Source organism: Hordeum vulgare, chromosome 2H (genome assembly GCF_904849725.1).
Source record: "Hordeum vulgare subsp. vulgare chromosome 2H, MorexV3_pseudomolecules_assembly, whole genome shotgun sequence".
Taxonomy (NCBI): domain Eukaryota; kingdom Viridiplantae; phylum Streptophyta; class Magnoliopsida; order Poales; family Poaceae; genus Hordeum; species Hordeum vulgare.
This window is the reverse complement of record NC_058519.1, coordinates 588,832,579-588,851,627: the sequence shown is the minus strand read 5'-3', so window position 1 is coordinate 588,851,627 and position 19,049 is coordinate 588,832,579.

The window sequence follows — 19,049 nt, the reverse complement described above, 5'->3', positions numbered from 1 at the left end:
ATTCCCCATTTCATTTTTAATGCAAAATAAAATATGAAGCACAATCAAACTAATCACCAAGTAGTAAATCTAGGGATGTGACATGCTTCACCAAGATCAATCTAGGAGATGACCATCTATGAGAGGAGAGATTGCATCTACATACCCTTGTAGATCGCTAAGAGGAAGCGTTAAAGAATGTGGTTGATGTAGTGGAATGTTTTCACGATCCAATCACGGTCCGTCCCGTGAACTCCCGATCAAGTGTCGAACAGACGGCACCTCCGCATTCCGCACATGTACAACTCGATGACGCCTTCAGCTTCTCGATCCAGCGAGCGATGGTGAAGTAGAGGTTGAGTATTCCGGCAGCACGATGGCACAGTGGCGTCGGTGGTGGTGCAATTTCAGCACAGCTTCGCCAAGAGTTGTCGGAATTGCTATGATGGAGAATCACTACGAGAGAGAGAGAGAGAGTTAGGGTGCCGTCAAGCAATTGTGTGTTGGTTGTCTCCCTCTCCCTCTCTATTTATAGGAAGAATAGGTAGGTAGGGCTCAGCCTTGGCCCCTCCTCAAAGGAGGGTGGATCGACCGAACTAGGGAGGAGTCCACCTCCCACAAGGGAGGTGGACACCCTAGGGAGTACTCCTCAACCAAGGCACCTCCTCCCACCTACCCTTGGGTGCATGGGCCCCATTGGGCTGGTGCACCACCTCTTAGGCCCATGTGCGCCCCTGGGGTGTGTGGCCCCTCCCATGTTGACCCCCGGAACCCTTTCCGCACTCCCGTACAATACCGGAAAACAACGAAACTATTCCAGAATCCGAATACCACTTTCCTATGTATAAATCTTTACCGCCGGACCATTCCGAAGCTCCTCGTGACATCCAAGACCTCATCCCAGGCTCCGAACAACCTTCGGCCACCAACACAATAACTCAACTATCTCTATATCATCATCGAACGTTAACTGTGAAAACCGTGCGGGTTCGAGAACTATGCAGACATGACCGAGACACCTCTACGAATAATAACCAATAGCGGGACCTGGATGCCCATATTGATTCCCACACATTCTACAAAGATCTTTATCGATAGAACCTCGTTGTGAAGGATTCAGTTAATCCCGTACGTAGCTCCCTTTGTTCATCGCTATGTTACTGTTGGAAATATGCCCTAGAGGAAATAATAAATACTTATTATTATATTTCCTGTTATGAGATAATCGTTTATTATCCATGCTACAATTGTATTGATTGGAAACACAAATACACGTGTGGATGAATAGACAAAACAATGTCCCTAGTGAGCCTCTAGTTGACTAGCTCGTTGATCAAAGATAGCTAAGGTTTCCTAGCTATAGACAAGTGTTGTCACTTGATAACGGGATCACATCATTAGGAGAATCATGTGATGGACAAGACCTAAAATATGAACGTAGCATGTGATCGTGTCATTTTGTTGCTATTGTTTTCTATATGTCAAGTATATATTCCTATGACCATGAGATCATGTAATTCACTGACACCGGAGGACTACTTTGTGTGTATCAAACGTCGCAACGTTACTGGGCGACTATAAACGTGCACTACAGGTATCTTCGAAGGTGTCTGTTGAGTTAGCATAGATCAAGATTGTGATTTGTCACTCCGTGTGACGGAGAGGTATCTCTGGGCCCACTCGGTAATACAACATCAACAAACAAGCCTTGCCAGCAATGTGACTAAAGAGTTAGCCACGGGATCTTGTATTATGGGACGAGTAAAGAGACTTGCCAGTAACGAGATTGAAATATGTATTGGATACCGACGATCAAATCTCGGGCAAGTAACATACCGAAGGACAAAGGGAATGGTATACGGGATTATGTGAATCCTTGACATAGAGGTTCAACCGATAAGAGTATCGTGGAAGATGTAGGATCCAATATGGGCGTCGAGGTCCTTCTATTGGATATTGATCGAGAGGTGTCTCGGGTCATGTCTGCATAGTTCCCGAACCCACAAGGTCTGCACACTTATGGTTTGGTGACATTTCGATATAGTTGAGTTATAGGTGCTGGTGATCGAAGGTTGTTCGGAGTCCCAGATGAGATCCGGGACGTCACGAGGAGTTCCGGATTGGTCCGGAAACAAAGTTTTATATTTAGGAATGTTTCATTTGGTCCCCAGAAAGTTTTCGGGCATTACCGGTAAAGTACTGGGAATGACGAATGGGTTCCGGGTCTTCACCGGGAGGGTCCCACCCTCCCGGTAGTGCGCTTAGTGGCCCATGGGGTGGCGCAACACTCTTAGTGGGCTGGTTTGTCCAACCCAAGGGGCCCATGGCACAGGAAGGAAGAAAAACCAAAGAAGGAAAAAAAGAGATGGAGGTGGGAAGGTGGAGGAGGACTCCTCCCCAAGTCTAGCCCTCCCTCCACCTATATATACTAGAGGTTTTGGGATTTTTGAGAGAGACAACTTTGCCACGTGCAACCCGAAACCTCTACTTCGTAGTTTTTCCTCTAGATTAGATTTCTACGGAGCTCGAGCGGAGCCCTACAGGAATACCACCACCACCGGAGCACCGTCACGCTCCTGGGGAAATCATCTACCTCCCTGTCTCTCTTGCTGGATCAAGAAGGCGGAGATCGTCATCGAGCTGTACGTGTGCTGAACGCGGAGGTGCCGTCCGTTCGGTACTTGATTGGGACTGATCATGGGCGGTTCGTCGGACGGATCGCGGGACGGTTCGTGGAATGGATCGTGGGACGGCTCGTGGGATCGTGAAGACATACCACTACATCAACCACGTTTGTTAAAACGCTTCCCGTTGTGTGATCTACATAAAGGTATGTGAATCAGATCTCCCTCTCGTAGATGATCATCACCATGATAGGTTTGCATGCGCGTAGGAAATTTTTTGTTTCCCATGCGACGTTCCCCAACAGTTACTTGCCCGAGATTCGATCGTCGGTCTCCATACCTAGTTCAATCTCGTTACCGGCAAGTCTCTTTACTCGTTCTGTAATACAAGATCCCATGGATAACTATTTAGTCACATTGCTTGCAAGATCATTGTGATGTTGTATTACCGAGTGGGCCCTAAGATACATCTCCATCACATGAAGTAACAAATCCTAGTCTTGATCCATGCCAACTCAACAAACACCCTCAAAGATACCTGTAGAGCATCTTTATCGTCACCCAATTATGTTGTGACATTTGATAGACACAAGGTACTCATCCGGTGTTAGTGGGTTGCATGATCTCATGGTCATAGGAACAAATACTTGACATGCATAAACAATAGCAATAAACTGACACGATCATATGCTACATTCGTAGTTTGCGTCTTGTCCTTCACATCATTCTCCTAATGATGTGATCCCATTATCAAATGACAAAACATGTATATGGCCAGGAAACCTTGACCATCTTTGATCAACGAGCTAGTCCGTTAGAGGCTTACTAGGGACATAGTGTTGTATATGTACCCACACAAGTATTTGAGTTTCCAATCAATACAATTCTAGCATGGACAATTGATATGTCTCGAACGTATCTATAATTTTTGATTGTTCCATGCTGTCATGTTACCATTCTTGGATGTATTACAATCATTTTAGCAACTTTATCTATATTTTTTTATTGTTCGATCCATGTTTGAAGAAACGCTCTCATGCTTCACTTAGATCTATTTGAGAGCTAGTAGTTTTGAAGAAATCCAATCATGCTTCACTTAGATTATTTTGAGAGATGAAAAAATTTATGCTCATGATCTTCACTTAAATTATTTGAGCTTGTCAAAAGCAAAAGCAACATATGAAGCTAGCCCCAAAGTGATAGATATTCAAGACGGATATAATAAAAAATTTCATGAATATTATTGGACAAATTAAACTTGTTTCCTTGTAATGATTTTGAGATATGATGATAGTGATATGTGAGTCATGTTGATGAGTAATTATGATTTAGTAAGAATATTGGTGTTAAGGTTTGTAATTCCCTATGCAAGCACGCAAGTCAATAATTATGCAATGAAATTACATCTTACTTATGGTGCATTAGTCGGTGTTAGTTATGCAAAATGCTAGTTTACGTGATTTTTCATTTCTTGGTTGGATGCTTCCCAATCTTTTGCTACCCTTCACTTGTACTAAGTAGGGATACTACTTGTGCATACAAACTCCTTAAACCAGTTTTTCCATATGAGTCCACTATACCTACCTATATGCGGTATCTCCTTGCCTCTCTAAGCAAATTTGTATGTGCCATCTCTAATTTTCAAAATAAATTTATGTTTTGTGTACCCGAACTGGCTCATGAGGCGGTGAAGGGTGGCTTATATTTTTCATGCTAGATATGTTATTCTCAAGATGAGTGTTTGTTTACTTATCATTGCACGAGAGTATGACGGTAATAGGGATGCCCAGTCCCAAAATGAAAAAAAGAAAAGAAATTAATTTATGTTCTGAAATAATAAATTCCTTGGAAAGTGTTGCTATGGTTGGTGCCCATGGATACGGCTAGCCGTGGAGTGTGAAATAAATGGTGGAAAAAGGAATAAACTTTATTTTCTATTTGGGAACCGCCTATGATGTATCTAGCATGGAAAGTATCGGGAAATCTAAGTCCTTCTCATTTACGGGAAAAGTATACCTCCCAAAATGTTTTATCTCTATTTTTTCGCTTTGAGCTCTGGAACCTCTACAAATCCCTACTTCCCGCTATGAAGGGCCTTTTGAGTTACTTTATGCAATTTTTATTTTGTGTCTCCATTTTTCTTATTAAAAGGACCAACTAGGCGGCACTATGATCGTACTTGAGCATTGGGTGTTGCTAATATGTGACTATGTTTCATGAAAAGATCAATGATTGAGCATGATGGGCAAGGGATAACTTTTTTAGTGTTTATATTTTGAAAGACAAGGTTGCTTGTTGATATGCTTGAGTATTAAAGTCTTCATGTCAAAACTAGACTATTTCTTTGAACCATATAAAAGTCCACATGTCCATACTACAAAGAAAAGAATATGCGATGAACATGATAGGTATCATTCCACATCAAAAATTCGGTTTTTTCTCATTTACCTACTCGATGACGAGCATGAATTAAGCTTGGGGATGCTGATACGTCTCCAACGTATCTATAATATTTGATTGTTCCGTGCTGTTGTGTTACCATTCTTGGATGTTTTACAATCATTTTGTAGCAACTTAATAGCATTTTTTGAGATTAACATATTGACACAGTTCCCAGTGCTAGTTGATGTTTTTTGCTTGTTTTTTACTTCGCAGGAAACTAATACCAAATGGAGTCCAAACACAATGAATCTTTTTGGAGAATTTTTATGGGCCAGAAGACATAGGATGGGACAAAGAAGTACGAGAGGAGGGCTCCGAGGGGAGCACCATCCCCACCTGGGCGTGCCAGGGTGCCCAGGTGTGCCCTGGTGGGTGATGCCCTCCTTGGTGGCCTCTTGCACCGCATCTTCGCCTTATAAATCCCCAATGTTCCAGAAACCCGAAGGGAGTCGGCGAAAAACAATTCCAACCGCCGCAAGTTGCAATACCACGAGATCCAATCTAGATCCCTATTCCGGCACTCCGTCAGAGGGGAACATGATCACGGAGGGCTTCATCATCCTCATCGGTGCCTCTCTGATGATTCGTGAGTAGTTCATATCAGACCTATGGGTCCGTATGTAGTAGCTAGATGGCTTCTTCTCTATATGTTTCTCAATACAATGGTCTCTTGAAGATTTATATGATGTAATGCTTTTCTGTGGTGTGTTTGTTGGGATCCGATGAACAATGAGTTTATGATCAGATTTTGCCTTGAATTTTATATCCAATCTTTATTATTATAGCCTCGTATTTCTTCTCCGATATTTGCGTTTTGTTTGGCCAACTTGATCTATTTATCTTATAGTGTGAACAGGTGCTTTGTGATGGGTTCGACCTTGCGGTGTCCTTTCCCACTGATAGAAGGGGCACCAAGGCACGCATGTATCATTGCTACTAAGGATAAAAATATGGGGTCTATTCCTACATGAATAGATCTTGTCTACATCATGTCATCATTCTTATTGCATTACTCCGGTTTTCCATGAACTTAATACACTAGATGCATGTTGGATAGCTATCGATGCATGGAGTAATAATAGTAGATGCAGGGAGGAGTCGGTCTACTAATCTTGGACGTGATGCCTATATACATGATCATTGTCTTGGATATCGACATGATTATTTGTTGTTCTATCAATTGCCCAACAGTAATTTGTTCACCCATTGTTGCTATTTTCTTGAGGGAAGCCACTAGCGAAATCTACATCCCTCGGGTCTATTTTATGATCATATACTTTCAGATTTGTATTGCTATTTGCATTTTCCTTTATTTGCAACTTTTATTTTCAGATCTTTATTATCGAAAACACAAAAATACCTTGATGCACTTTTTTGTTACTTTTTTATTTCGCGTTTAAGAAAGATATATTTATCCAAACTATAATCAAACTAGCTATCTATTTACCCTTGAGCGATTGACAACCCCTCTCTTACGTCAGGTTGCAATTGTTTGTTATTTGTGTGCATGTACCGTCTCCATAGAGTTGCATGAGTCTCCTACTGGTCCGATAACCTTGGTCCCATCACTCAAGGAAATATCTACCGTCGATGTGCTACATCATCCCTTCCTCTTTGGGGAAAATACTCACGTAGTTCAAGCGACATCTAAAGGAATTTCTGGCACCGTTGCCAGAGAGACATCATCAACATTATCAGGTTCCTAATCACAAACTGCATCTCCTTGCAATTTACATTATTTGCCATTTGCCTCTCGTTTTCATCTCCCCCACTTCAAAATTTCGCTTCGTTCGCCTTCTTTTTCGTTTTCCGTTTTCTCATCAGATCTATATCATGTTTTTGTTTGCGAAGTTGTGTTGCCTCAATGAAAGTTTTCTGATGTTCCTTACACATATATATTGCTTCATATCGAACAAACTACTTAGGAATATATGACTACCCAATTTGAGCACAATAAACATTTTACTGAAGAGCTTAAACAACACTCTATCGTGATAGATGCTACAACGAGACAACTTAATGATATTAGCAGAGAAGTTTGCAATCTCTAATCTAAGTATGCTTTTATTGAATATTTGTTAGGAAAAATATCCGATGCAGAAGCCACTTTAGTGCATCAAATGGCTGCAAAATAAATATCGCTAGAAAATAAAAATGTTGAAGATCTTAAAACAATTGGTGTTTCTTCTATCAATTCCTTGTTTAGTAATGTTAAGATTGATGAAAAAGGGACAGGAGATGAGTCAACTTTAGTAAAAGGCGTCCCTATAATTCAGAGGGTGAAAATCTTGTTGAAAATTTTGATAAAAGTGGGTTTGGAGAGGCCAAGACTTCAACTAGTGATGTGCCCACTCTTTTGGATTACAAAAACTTTAATTATGATAGTTGCACTTTGATTGATTGTATTTCTTTGTTGCAATCCATGACAAATTCACCTCATACCTATGAACAAAATAAAGCTTTTACTAAACATATTGTTGATGCCATGATGAAAGCTTTGAAGAGAAGTTGGAATTAGAAGTTTCTATTCCTAGAAAATTGCATGACAAATGGTAACCTTCCATCAAAATCAAGATTAAAAATTATAAGTGCAATGCATTAAGTGATTTGGGTGCTAGTGTTTCCACAATTCCTAAGTCTCTTTGCGATGTGCTTGGTCTTACCAATATTGAAGAATGTTCTCTTAATTTGCACTTGGTGGATTCTACTATTAAAAAGACGTTGGGAAGAATTACTGATGTTCTTATTCTTGGAAATATGAATTATGTGCCCATATACTTTATTGTCCTTGATATTGATTGCAATCTGTCTTGTCCCATTATACTTGGTAGACCGTTTTTACGTACTATAGGTGTCGTGATTGACATGGAAGAAGGGAATATTAAATTTCATTTTCCACTAAGAAAGGGTATGGAACACTTCCCTTGAACGAAGATTAAATTGACATATGAATCTATAACGAGGGCAACCTATGGATCGTTCTCCAAGTATGACAATACTTGAAATCTATGCTATATGCCTAGCTAGGGGCGTAAAACGATAGCGCTTGTTTGGAGGCAACCCAATGAATATTATTTTTTTGCTTTTTGTTTTATGTTTTTGAGTGTTTTCACACTTATGATTCTGTTATGATTGTGTTTTTATGTTCTATTTAGTGTTTTACCGAGAAAGACCTTTAGGATGATGCATAAGATGAGTAGAAACAATGCTGAATCTGAAACAAAATTTTTGTCTCAAGTGCACAATTTTTTTGATTTTGCTGGAGCATGGTAATAAGCTTAAATTTTAAGAAAGTATTTTTCTACAAATTCTTTACATTTTCGTATTTTTCATAATTTTGAGAGTTGCATAAGTATGGTTATAGTACAAATTACTACATATTGTTTTGTTTAAGTCAAATTCTGTTTTCATTGCATTATGTGCTTGTTTTGGTGAATCTATGACTTGTATTGGGTGGTATAAGCCATGGTAAAGTTGGAATACATTAAATATAATGCAATATTAAAATATTAATGGGTTTGCAATAGTACCTTAAGGTAGTAATTTTTGCTTTATTATACTAATGGATCTCACGAAAATTTTGTTAAGTTTTGTGTGATTGAAGTTTTCAAGTTTTGGGTGAGATCATGATGGCTGAAGGAATAACAAGTAACAAAAGCCTAAGCTTGGGGATGCCCATGGAACCCCAAGACAATATTCAAGAAGTATCAAGCAACTAAGCTTGGGGATACCCCGAGTGGCATCCCCTCTTTATTCTAACGACCATTGGTATTCTACTTGAAACTATATTTTTAGTCGTCACATATTATGTGTTTTGCTTGGAGTGTCTTGTATTATATGAGTCTTTGCTTGTTTTGATTTTTAGTTTGTCATTTGTATCCTTGCTAGAGACACCTATTCGAGAGATCCAAAATATGCTATGATTTGTTAGAATTGCTCTGCGTGCTTCACTTAAATCTTTTAGAGCTATGGAATCGCTCTAGTGCTTCACTTAGATTATTTTGAGAGATGAAAAACATTTATGCTCATAATATTCACTTAAATTATTTGAGCTTGTCAAAAGCAAAAACAACATATGAAGTTAGTCCCAAAATGATAGATATTCAAGAGGGACATAATAAAAAAATCATGAAGAACATTGGACAAATTAAACTTGATACCTTGTAATAGTTTTGAGATACGATGATAGTGATATGTGAGTCATGTTGATGAGTAATTATGATTTAGTAAAAATATTTGTGGTAAGGTTTGCGATTTCCTTTGCAAGCATGCAAGTCAACAGTTATACAATGAAATTAGATCTTACTTATGGTGCATTATTCGGTGTTAGTTATGCTCAATGCTTGTTTAGCTGATTTTTCATTTCTTGGTTGGATGCTTCCTAATATTTTGCTAGCCTTCACTTGTACTAAGTAGGAATACTGCTTGTGCATCCATACTCCTTAAACCTAGTTTTGCCATATGAGTCCACTATACCTACCTATATGCGGTATCTCCTTGCTGCTCTAAGCAAATTTGTATGTGCCATCTCTTATTTTCAAAATAAATTTCTGTTTTGTGTACCCGTACTAGCTCATGAGGCGGTGAAGGGTGGCTTATATTGTTTTCATGCTAGATATGTTATTCTCAAGATGAGTGTTTATTCACTTATCATTGCACGAGAGTATGGCGGTAATAGGGATGCCCAGTCCCGAAATGAAAAAATGAAAAGAAATTACTTTATTTTCTGAAATAATAAATTCCTCGGAAAGTGTTGATATGGACGGTATGTTAGAAATATGCCCTAGAGGCAATAATAAAATGGTTATTATCATATTTCCTTGTTCATGATAATCGTCTATTGTTCATGCTATAATTGTATTAACAGGAAACAGTAATACATGTGTGAATAAATAGATCACAATGTGTCCCTAGCAAGCCTCTAGTTGGCTAGCTCATTGATCAATAGATGATCATGGTTTCCTGATCATGGGCATTAGATGTCATTGATAACGGTATCACATCATTGGGAGAATGATTTGATGGACAAGACCCAATCCTAAGCATAGCACTAGATCGTATTGTTCGTATGCTAAAGCTTTTCTAATGTCAAGTGTCTTTTCCTTCGACCGTGAGATTGTGCAACTCCCGGATACCGTAGGAGTGCTTTGGGTGTATCAAACGTCACAACGTAACTGGGTGACTATAAAGGTGCACTACGGGTACACCTGGAAGTGTCTGTTGGGTTGGTACGAATCGAGATCGGGATTTGTCATTCCGCGTGACGGAGAGGTATCTCTGGGCCCACTCGGTAGAACATCATCATGAGCTCAATGTGACTAAGGAGTTAGTCATACGATGGCGTGCTACGGAACGATTAAAGAGACTTACCGGTAACGAGATTGAATAAGGTATAGGTATACCGACGATTGAATCTCGGGCAAGTTCTATACCGACAGACAAAGGGAATTGTATACGGGATTGATTGAATCCTTGACATAGTGGTTCATCCGATGAGATCATCGTGGAGCAAGTGGGAGCCACAATGGGTATCCAGACCCCGCTGATGGTTATTGGCCGGAGAGGTGTCTCGATCATGTATGCCTGTCTCCCGAACCCATAGGGTCTACACACTTAAGGTTCGATGACACTAGGGTTATAGGGAATTGTTATACGAGGTTACCGAAAGTTGTTCGGAGTCCCGGATGAGATCCCGGACGTCACGAGGAGCTTCGGAATGGTCCGGAGGTAATGATTGATATATAGGATGGATGGTTTTGGACACCGGAAATGTTTCGGGCGTCACGCGTAATGTACCGGGACCACCGGGACCACCAGAAATGGTCCCGGCTGTCCACGGGGAGGGGCCACCAGCCCCAAGAGGTAGCATGGGCCAAAAGAGGGAGGGCAACCAGCCCAAAGTGGGCTGGTGCGCCTCCCACAAGGAGGCCCAAGGCGCATGAGGTGGAGAGGGGGTGGGGAACCCTAGGCACTGGTGGGCCTAAGGCCCACCTAGGGGTGCTCCACCCCCTCCCCCTGCCCTGGCCGCCGCACCTCCCATCTGGGGGGGCTGCCGCACCACCTAGGGTGGGAACCCTAGGGTGGCACCCCCTCCCCTCCTCCTATATATAGTGGGGGTTTTGGGGCTGTTTTGCACACAGTTTTCCATCTCCCTCGTTGCAGCCCTGCCCCCCTTCTTCCTCCTCTCCCACGGTGCTTGGCGAAGCCCTGCCGGGAGACCTCGTCTCTCCATCGACACCACGCCATCGTGCTGCCGGAGATCTTCCCCAACCTCTCCCTCCTCCTTGCTGGATCAAGGTGCGGGAGACATCACCGGGTTGCACGTGTGTTGAACGCGGAGGTGCCGTGGTTCGGCACTAGATCGGAATCACACCGCGATCTGAATCGCCGCGAGTACGACTCCATCAACCGCGTTCTAGCAACGCTTCTGATTAGCGATCTTCAAAGGTATGAAGATGCACTCACCCCTCTCTCGTTGCTGGTCTCTCCATAGGAAGATGTGAATATGCGTAGGAATTTTTTTGAATTTATGCTACGTTACCCAACAGCGGCATCCGAGCCAGGTTTTCTATGCGTAGATTCCATGCACGAGTAGAACACAAAAGGTTGTGGGCGATGATTTGTCAATTGCTTGCCGCTACTAGTCTTATTCTTTTCCAACGGTATTGTGGGATGAAGCGGTCCGGACCGACATTACACGTACGCTTACGTGAGACTGGTTTCACCGACAAACATGCACACTGTGCAGAAAGGTGGCTAGCAGGTGTCTATCTCTCCTACTCTAGTCGGATTGGATTTTATGAAAAGGGTCCTTATGGAGGGTAAATAGCTTTGGCATATCATCGTTGTGGCTGTCACGTAGGTAAGAAAGTGTTCTTGCTAGAAACCCAAATCAGCCACGTAAAACTTGCAACAACAATTAGAGGACATCTAACTTGTTTTTGGAGGGTTTGACATGTGATGTGATATGGCCAAAGTTGTGATGTTGCATGTATGATGTATGAGATGATCATGTTATTGTAATAGGTTTCACGACTTGCATGTCGATGAATATGACAACCCGCAGGAGCCATAGGAGTTGTCTTAATTTATTGTATGAGATGCAACGCCATGTGCTTACTACTTTTACTTCATTGCTAACGGTTAGCTATAGTAGTAGTGATAGTAGTAGTTGGTGTGATGACTTCACGAAGACACGATGATGGAGATCAATATGATGGAGATCATGGTGTCACGCCGGTGACAATGATGATCATGCGATGCCTGAAGCTGGAGATCGAAAGAGCAAAGATGATAATGGCCATATCATGTCACTATATGATTGCATTGTGATGTTTATCATGTTTTTAATCTTATTGCTTAGAACGACGGTAGCATAATGAGATGATCCCTCTTAAAATTTCGAGAACGTATTCCCCTAAGTGTGCACCGTTGCGAAGGATCGTTGTCTCGAAGCACCATGTGATGATCGGGTGTGATAGATTCTAACGTTCGCATACAATTGGTGTAAGCCAGATTTGCACACGCGAAACACCTAGATTGACTCGATGAGCTTAGCATGTACAGACATGACCTCGAATACAAGAGACTGAAAGGTCGAACATGAGTCGTATGGTTGTATACGATCAGCATGAAATTGCTCACCTTTGTGACTAGTCCGTCTCACGTGATGATCGGACACGGGTTAGTCAACATGGATCATGTATCACTTAGATGACTAGAGGGATGTCGATTTAAGCGGGAGTTCATACTTAATATGATTAGATGAACTTAATTGTGATGAACTTAGTATAAAAGGTTTGTCTTTATAAATATTGTAGATGGCCAACGTCAACCTCAATTTCAACGCATTCCTAGAGAAAAACAAGCTGAAAGATGATGGTAGCAACTATGCGGACTCGGTTCGCAACTTGAAGCTCGTCCTTGAAGGAGCTAAAAAGGCTTATGTCCTTGATGCGCCGCTAGGTGACCCTCCCGCTCCCGCAGCAGCCCAGGACATTCTGAACGTCTGGCAAACACGGAGTGATGACTACTCTCTGGTTAGGTGTGGCATGTTATACAGTTTAAAACGGGGCTCCAAAGGCGTTTTGAGCAAAACGGAGCATATGAGATGTTCCAAGAGCTGAAGCTAGTTTTTCAAGCTCATGCCCGTGTCGAGAGATATGAAGTCTCTGACAAGTTATTTAGCTGTAAGATGGAGGAGAACAGTTCTGTCACTGAGCACATACTCAAAATGTCTGGGTTACACGGTCGTCTGACTTCACTTGGAGTCGAACTTCCGGATGATGCTATAATTGACAGAATCCTCCAGTCTCTCCCACCAAGCTACAAAGGTTTTGTGCTGAACTACAACATGCAAGGGATGGAGAAGACCATTCCCGAGTTGTACTCGATGCTCAAGTCTGCAGAAGTAGAAATCAAGAAGGAGCATCAAGTGTTGATGGTCAACAAGACCACTAGTTTCAAGAAGGGCAAGGGTAAGAAGAACTTCAAGAAAGACGGCAAAGCCATTGCTGCGCCTGGTAAGCCAGATTCCGGGAAGAAGAAAAAGAATGGACCCAAGCCTGAGACTGAGTGCTTCTATTGCAAGGGAAAAGGTCACTAGAAACGGAACTGCCCCAAATACTTAGCGGACAAGAAGGCCGTCAACGTTAAAGGTATATGTGATATACATGTTATTGATGTGTACCTTACCAGCGCTCGTAGTAGCTCCTGGGTATTTGATATCGGTGATGTTGCTCACATTTGCAACTCAAAGCACGAACTGCGGAATAAGCGGAGACTGGCCAAGGACGAGGTGACGATGCGCGTCGGGAATGGCTCCAAGGTCGATGTGATCGCCGTCGGTACGCTACCTCTACATCTACCGTCGGGATTAGTTTTAAACCTTAATAATTGCTATTTTGTACCAGCTTTGAGCATGAATATTGTATCAGGGTCTTGCTGAATGCGAGAGAGCTACTCATTTAAGCCAGAGAATAAAGATTGTTCTATTTATATGAGTGATATGTTTTATGGTCATGCTCCGCTGGTGAATGGTTTATTCTTGATGAATCTCGATCATGATGTTACGCATATTCATATGTGAGTACCAAAAGATGTAAAGTTGATAATGATAGTCCCACATACTTGTGGCAGTGCCGCCTTGGTCATATCGGTGTTAAGCGCATGAAGAAGCTCCATACTGATGGACTATTAGAGTCTCTTGACTTTGAATCATTTGACACATGCGAACCGTGCCTCATGGGCAAGATGACTAAGACTCCATTCTCAGGAATAATGGAGAGAGAAATCGACTTATTGGAAATAATACATACTGATGTGTGTGGTCCAATGAACGTTGAAGCTCGCAGTGCCTACCGTTACGTTCTCACTCTCACCGATGATTTGAGTAGGTATGGGTATATCTACTTGATGAAGCACAAATCTGAGATGTTTGAAAAGTTTAAGGAATTTCAGAGTGAGGTTGAGAATCAACATGACAGAAAAATTAAGTGTCTACGATCTGATCGTGGAGGAGAATATTTGAGTCACGAGTTTGGCACACACCTAAGGAAGTGTGGAATCGTTTCACAACTGACGCCGTCTGGCACACCGCAACGCAACAGAGTGTCTGAACGTCGTAATCACACTTTATTAGATATGGTACGATCAATGATGTCTCCTACCGACTTACCGCTATCATTTTGGGGATACACATTAGAAACTGCAGCATTCACTTTAAATAGGGCACCATCTAAATCCGTTGAGACGACACCGTATGAACTATGGTTTGGCAAGAAACCTAAGTTGTCATTTTTTAAAGTCTGGGGCTGCAATCCTTATGTGAAGAAACTTCAACCAGAAAAGCTCAAACCCAAAGCGGAGAAATGCGTATCAATAGGATACCCTAAGGAAACTATTGGGTATACCTTCTATCTTAGATCTGAAGGTAAAACCTTTGTTGCCAAGAACGGATCCTTTCTAGAAAAAGAGTTTCTCTCGAAAGAAGTAAGTGGGAGGAAAGTAGAACTTGATGAGGTAACTACACCCCCTCTCGAACAGGAAAGTAGCGCGGCGCGGGAAGTTGTTCCTGTGGCGCCTACACCAACTGAAGAGGAAGTTAATGATAATGATCATGAATCTTCGGATCAAGTTACTACTGAACCGCGAAGGTCCACAAGGGCACGCTCTGCACCAGAGTTGTACGGCAACCGTGTGATGGAAATCATGTTGTTAGACAACGGTGAACCTTCGAACTATGAAGAAGCAATGGCAGGCCCAGATTCCAACAAATGGCTTGAAGTTATGAAATCCGAGATAGGATCCATGTATGAGAACAAAGTATGGACTTTGGTGGACTTGCCCGATGACCGGCGAGCCATAGAAAATAAATGGATCTTCAATAAGAAGACTGATGCAAACGGTAATGTAACCGTTTATAAAGCTCTACTTGTCGCAAAGGGTTTTCGACAAATTCAAGGAATTGACTATGAAGAGACTTTCTCTCCCGTAGAGAAGCTAAAATCAGTCCGAATCATGGTAGCAATTGCCGCCTTTTATGATTATGAAATTTGGCAAATGGACGTCAAAACAGCGTTCCTTAACGGGAAACTTAAGGAAGAGTTGTATATGATGCAACCAGAAGGTTTTGTCGACCCTAAGGGTGCTAATAAAGTGTGCAAGCTCCAGCGCTCCATCTATGGGCTGGTACAAGCATCTCAGAGTTGGAACATTCGCTTTAATGAGGTGATTAAAGCGTTTGGGTTCATACAGGTTTATGGAGAAGCCTGTCTGTACAAGAAAGTGAGTGGGAGCTCTGTAGCTTTCCTCATACTGTATGTGGATGTCATATTATTGATGGGGAATAATATAGAGATGTTGGAGAGCATAAAGGCCTATTTGAACAAAAGTTTTTCAATGAAGGACCTTGGAGAAGCTGCATACATATTAGGCATCAAGATCTATAGAGATAGATCGAGACGCCTCATAGGTCTTTCGCAAAGTACATACCTTGACAAGATATTGAAGAAGTTCAATATGGAAAACTCAAAGAAAGGTTTCTTGCCAGTTTTGCAAGGTACGAGATTGAGTAAGACTCAGTCACCGACCACGGCAGCAGATAGAGAGAAGATGAGTACTATCCCCTACGCTTCAGCCGTAGGCTCTCTAATGTATGCCATGATGAGTACCAGACCTGATATAAACCTTGCCATAAGTTTGGTAGGGAGGTACCAAAGTGATCCCGGTATGGAACACTGGATAGCAGTCAAGAATATCCTTAAGTACCTGAAGAGGACTAAGGAGATGTTTCTCGTTTATGGAGGTGACGAAGAGCTCGTCGTAAAGGGTTACATCGACGCTAGCTTTGACACAGATCCTGATGACTCTAAGTCACAGACCGGATACGTATATGTTTGGAATGGTGGGGCAGTGAGCTGGTGCAGCAGCAAGCAAGAAGTCATGGCAGCATCTACATGTGAAGCGGAGTACATAGCTGCTTCAGAAGCATCTCATGAAGGAATTTGGATGAAGGAGCTCATCACCGACCTTGGAGTGGTTCCAAGCGCGTAGGGTCCAATGACACTCTTCTGTGATAACACTGGGGCCATTGCCATAGCCAAGGAGCCCAGGTTTCACCGGAAGACGAAGCACATAAAACGCCGCTACAACTCCATCCAGGACCATGCCCAGAGTGGAGTAATAGAGATTTGTAAAGTACACACGGATCTGAATGTTGCAGACCCGTTGATTAAACCTCTTCCACGAGAAAAACATGATCAACACCATAATGCTATGGGTGTTCGATGCATCACAATGTAACTAGATTATTGACTCTAGTGCAAGTGGGAGACTGTGGGAAATATGCTCTAGAGGCAATAATAAAATGGTTCTTATCATATTTCCTTGTTCATGATAATCGTCTATTGTTCATGCTATAACTGTATTAACAGGAAACAGTAATACATGTGTGAATAAATACATCACAATGTGTCCCTAGCAATCCTCTAGTTGGCTAGCTCGTTGATCAATAGATGATCATGGTTTCCAGATCATGGGCATTAGATGTCATTGATAACGGGATCACATCATTGGGAGAATGATGTGATGGACAAGACACAATCCTAAGCATAGCACTAGATCGTATTGTTCATATGCTAAAGCTTTTCTTATGTCTTTTCCTTCGACCGTGAGATTGTGCAACTCCCGGATACCGTAGGAGTGCTTTGGGTGTATCAAACGTCACAACGTAACTGGGTGACTATAAAGGTGCTGTAGCGACCCGACTCAACGAGTCAAGCCTATGGTGTTTCTGTACCATCCCAAGATCATGCTGGTACACACACAGTACATAATGTATATATTCAAGAGTGCAATCACACAGCTTTATTAATCGAAATCTCATAAAGAGTACTTTATTACAACAAAGGAGTACAATAAAGTGGCTGAAGGCCAACTCATGAGATTGTCTAACGAAGACTAAGCGGAAGCATCGGGTAGACGAGTCCATCCGACTCCAAGGGCATGTCTCTGAGCGTAGAACCGTAGCCTCACTCCTGGTCGGAAAAGTACTCTGCAACATGATACGTTGCAGCCGTGTAGGTCAGCATATTGAATATGCTGGCAAATTATCAAGAGAGGGAGTAAAATAATAATCATCTATCTCTACATACATATTTGGCCGGTGGAGCTAAGTTTTGCATAAAGCCAATTTTATCCTACAACAAGAGGGGTTGAAAGCAAAATGTTACTACAATGTTTCTTGTTAACGAGATGGTTCCGCCAACCAGTTCTCGTACCCGAATAGTTGTTAACACCCACATCATTATTAAGTTGTGTCGAGAGTTCAGGGGAAATTCAATGCCTTCGGCTCAAGTTGTCCATGACCGTGGACATGGCTAATCAATTAGGTTGGGTACTCTGCAGAGTTTTGCACACGTTCCCCACAAGATTTGATCGCCTCCGGGTTTGTCCTCGCACTTCAGGGTGTTTGAAGACCGGATGATCAAAACATGGTCTTTCAACGGGTCCCTCTGAATCCCTGTCGGTGCCCATCCATTCCTACCGTTTGTCTACATCAGCTAGCACCGCCTGTCCAGAGTCGCCTCGTTGTCCAACCAAGCCAGAGCCCATAATGACTTGTGGCTGTGCAGGTAAGCCTTGAGTCTTGAAGTCTCCGTCCCTCTCTTCGAGCCTGGGTGAATCTTTCCGCAGGATGACCTGGCCTCTCCAGCATCCCGGGCATCCACTGGGTTCTCCAGGGAGCCGATCAACCGTCCTTCACCCAGGGTTGCATTGCGTCCAAGGTCTTGAAAATCTTGTCTTAGTCCGGTCTTGATTATTATATCAACCTCGCATCACTCGCGGTATACACTCAACCGATAACCCGTCTACTCAAGCATAGCAAATATAACATTGTCGTCCCGGGGCCAAGTGTCGGGGTTGTTGTGTTCCTACCACATGGTACTACTCTTACACTAAAGTTTCCAAGTACCTAGGCAGAATGCAATGGGGAAAAGAAGGTGATCTACTATGCATTGAAAACATAGGTAAAATAACATGATCAAAGATGACTTGCCTTGATGATAGTTGTCCTGCTCGAGCGTCTCTAAGTAACACGCTTTGCACTCCGGATGATCTACCGATACAAACACAAAGCACACGATAAGAAATTCAATCATTCCACAAGTAAAATAACATCACATGCAATGATTTGCGAAAGACTACTCAAAAGAATTTATCGCGTCGGTATGGCAGAAACTTGTTTCTGTTGAAAACACCAGTAAAAATACTTTAAAATTCTGAAAATTCTACCACAGTAATATTTTATCCCTAGAAAACAGTAGCAAAAAGAATCAACTCAATATCATTTTTCAAACTCCTGGAATAAGCAAAATAGTGTTTAAACTAAATCTGCTCTAACTTATATTTACAAACTTCAAACATAGACAACTTATATGTTTTTAGAAACTACAGGAAATTTGTGACCTACTGGAAAAATAATCAATGTCATTGGACGTAGGG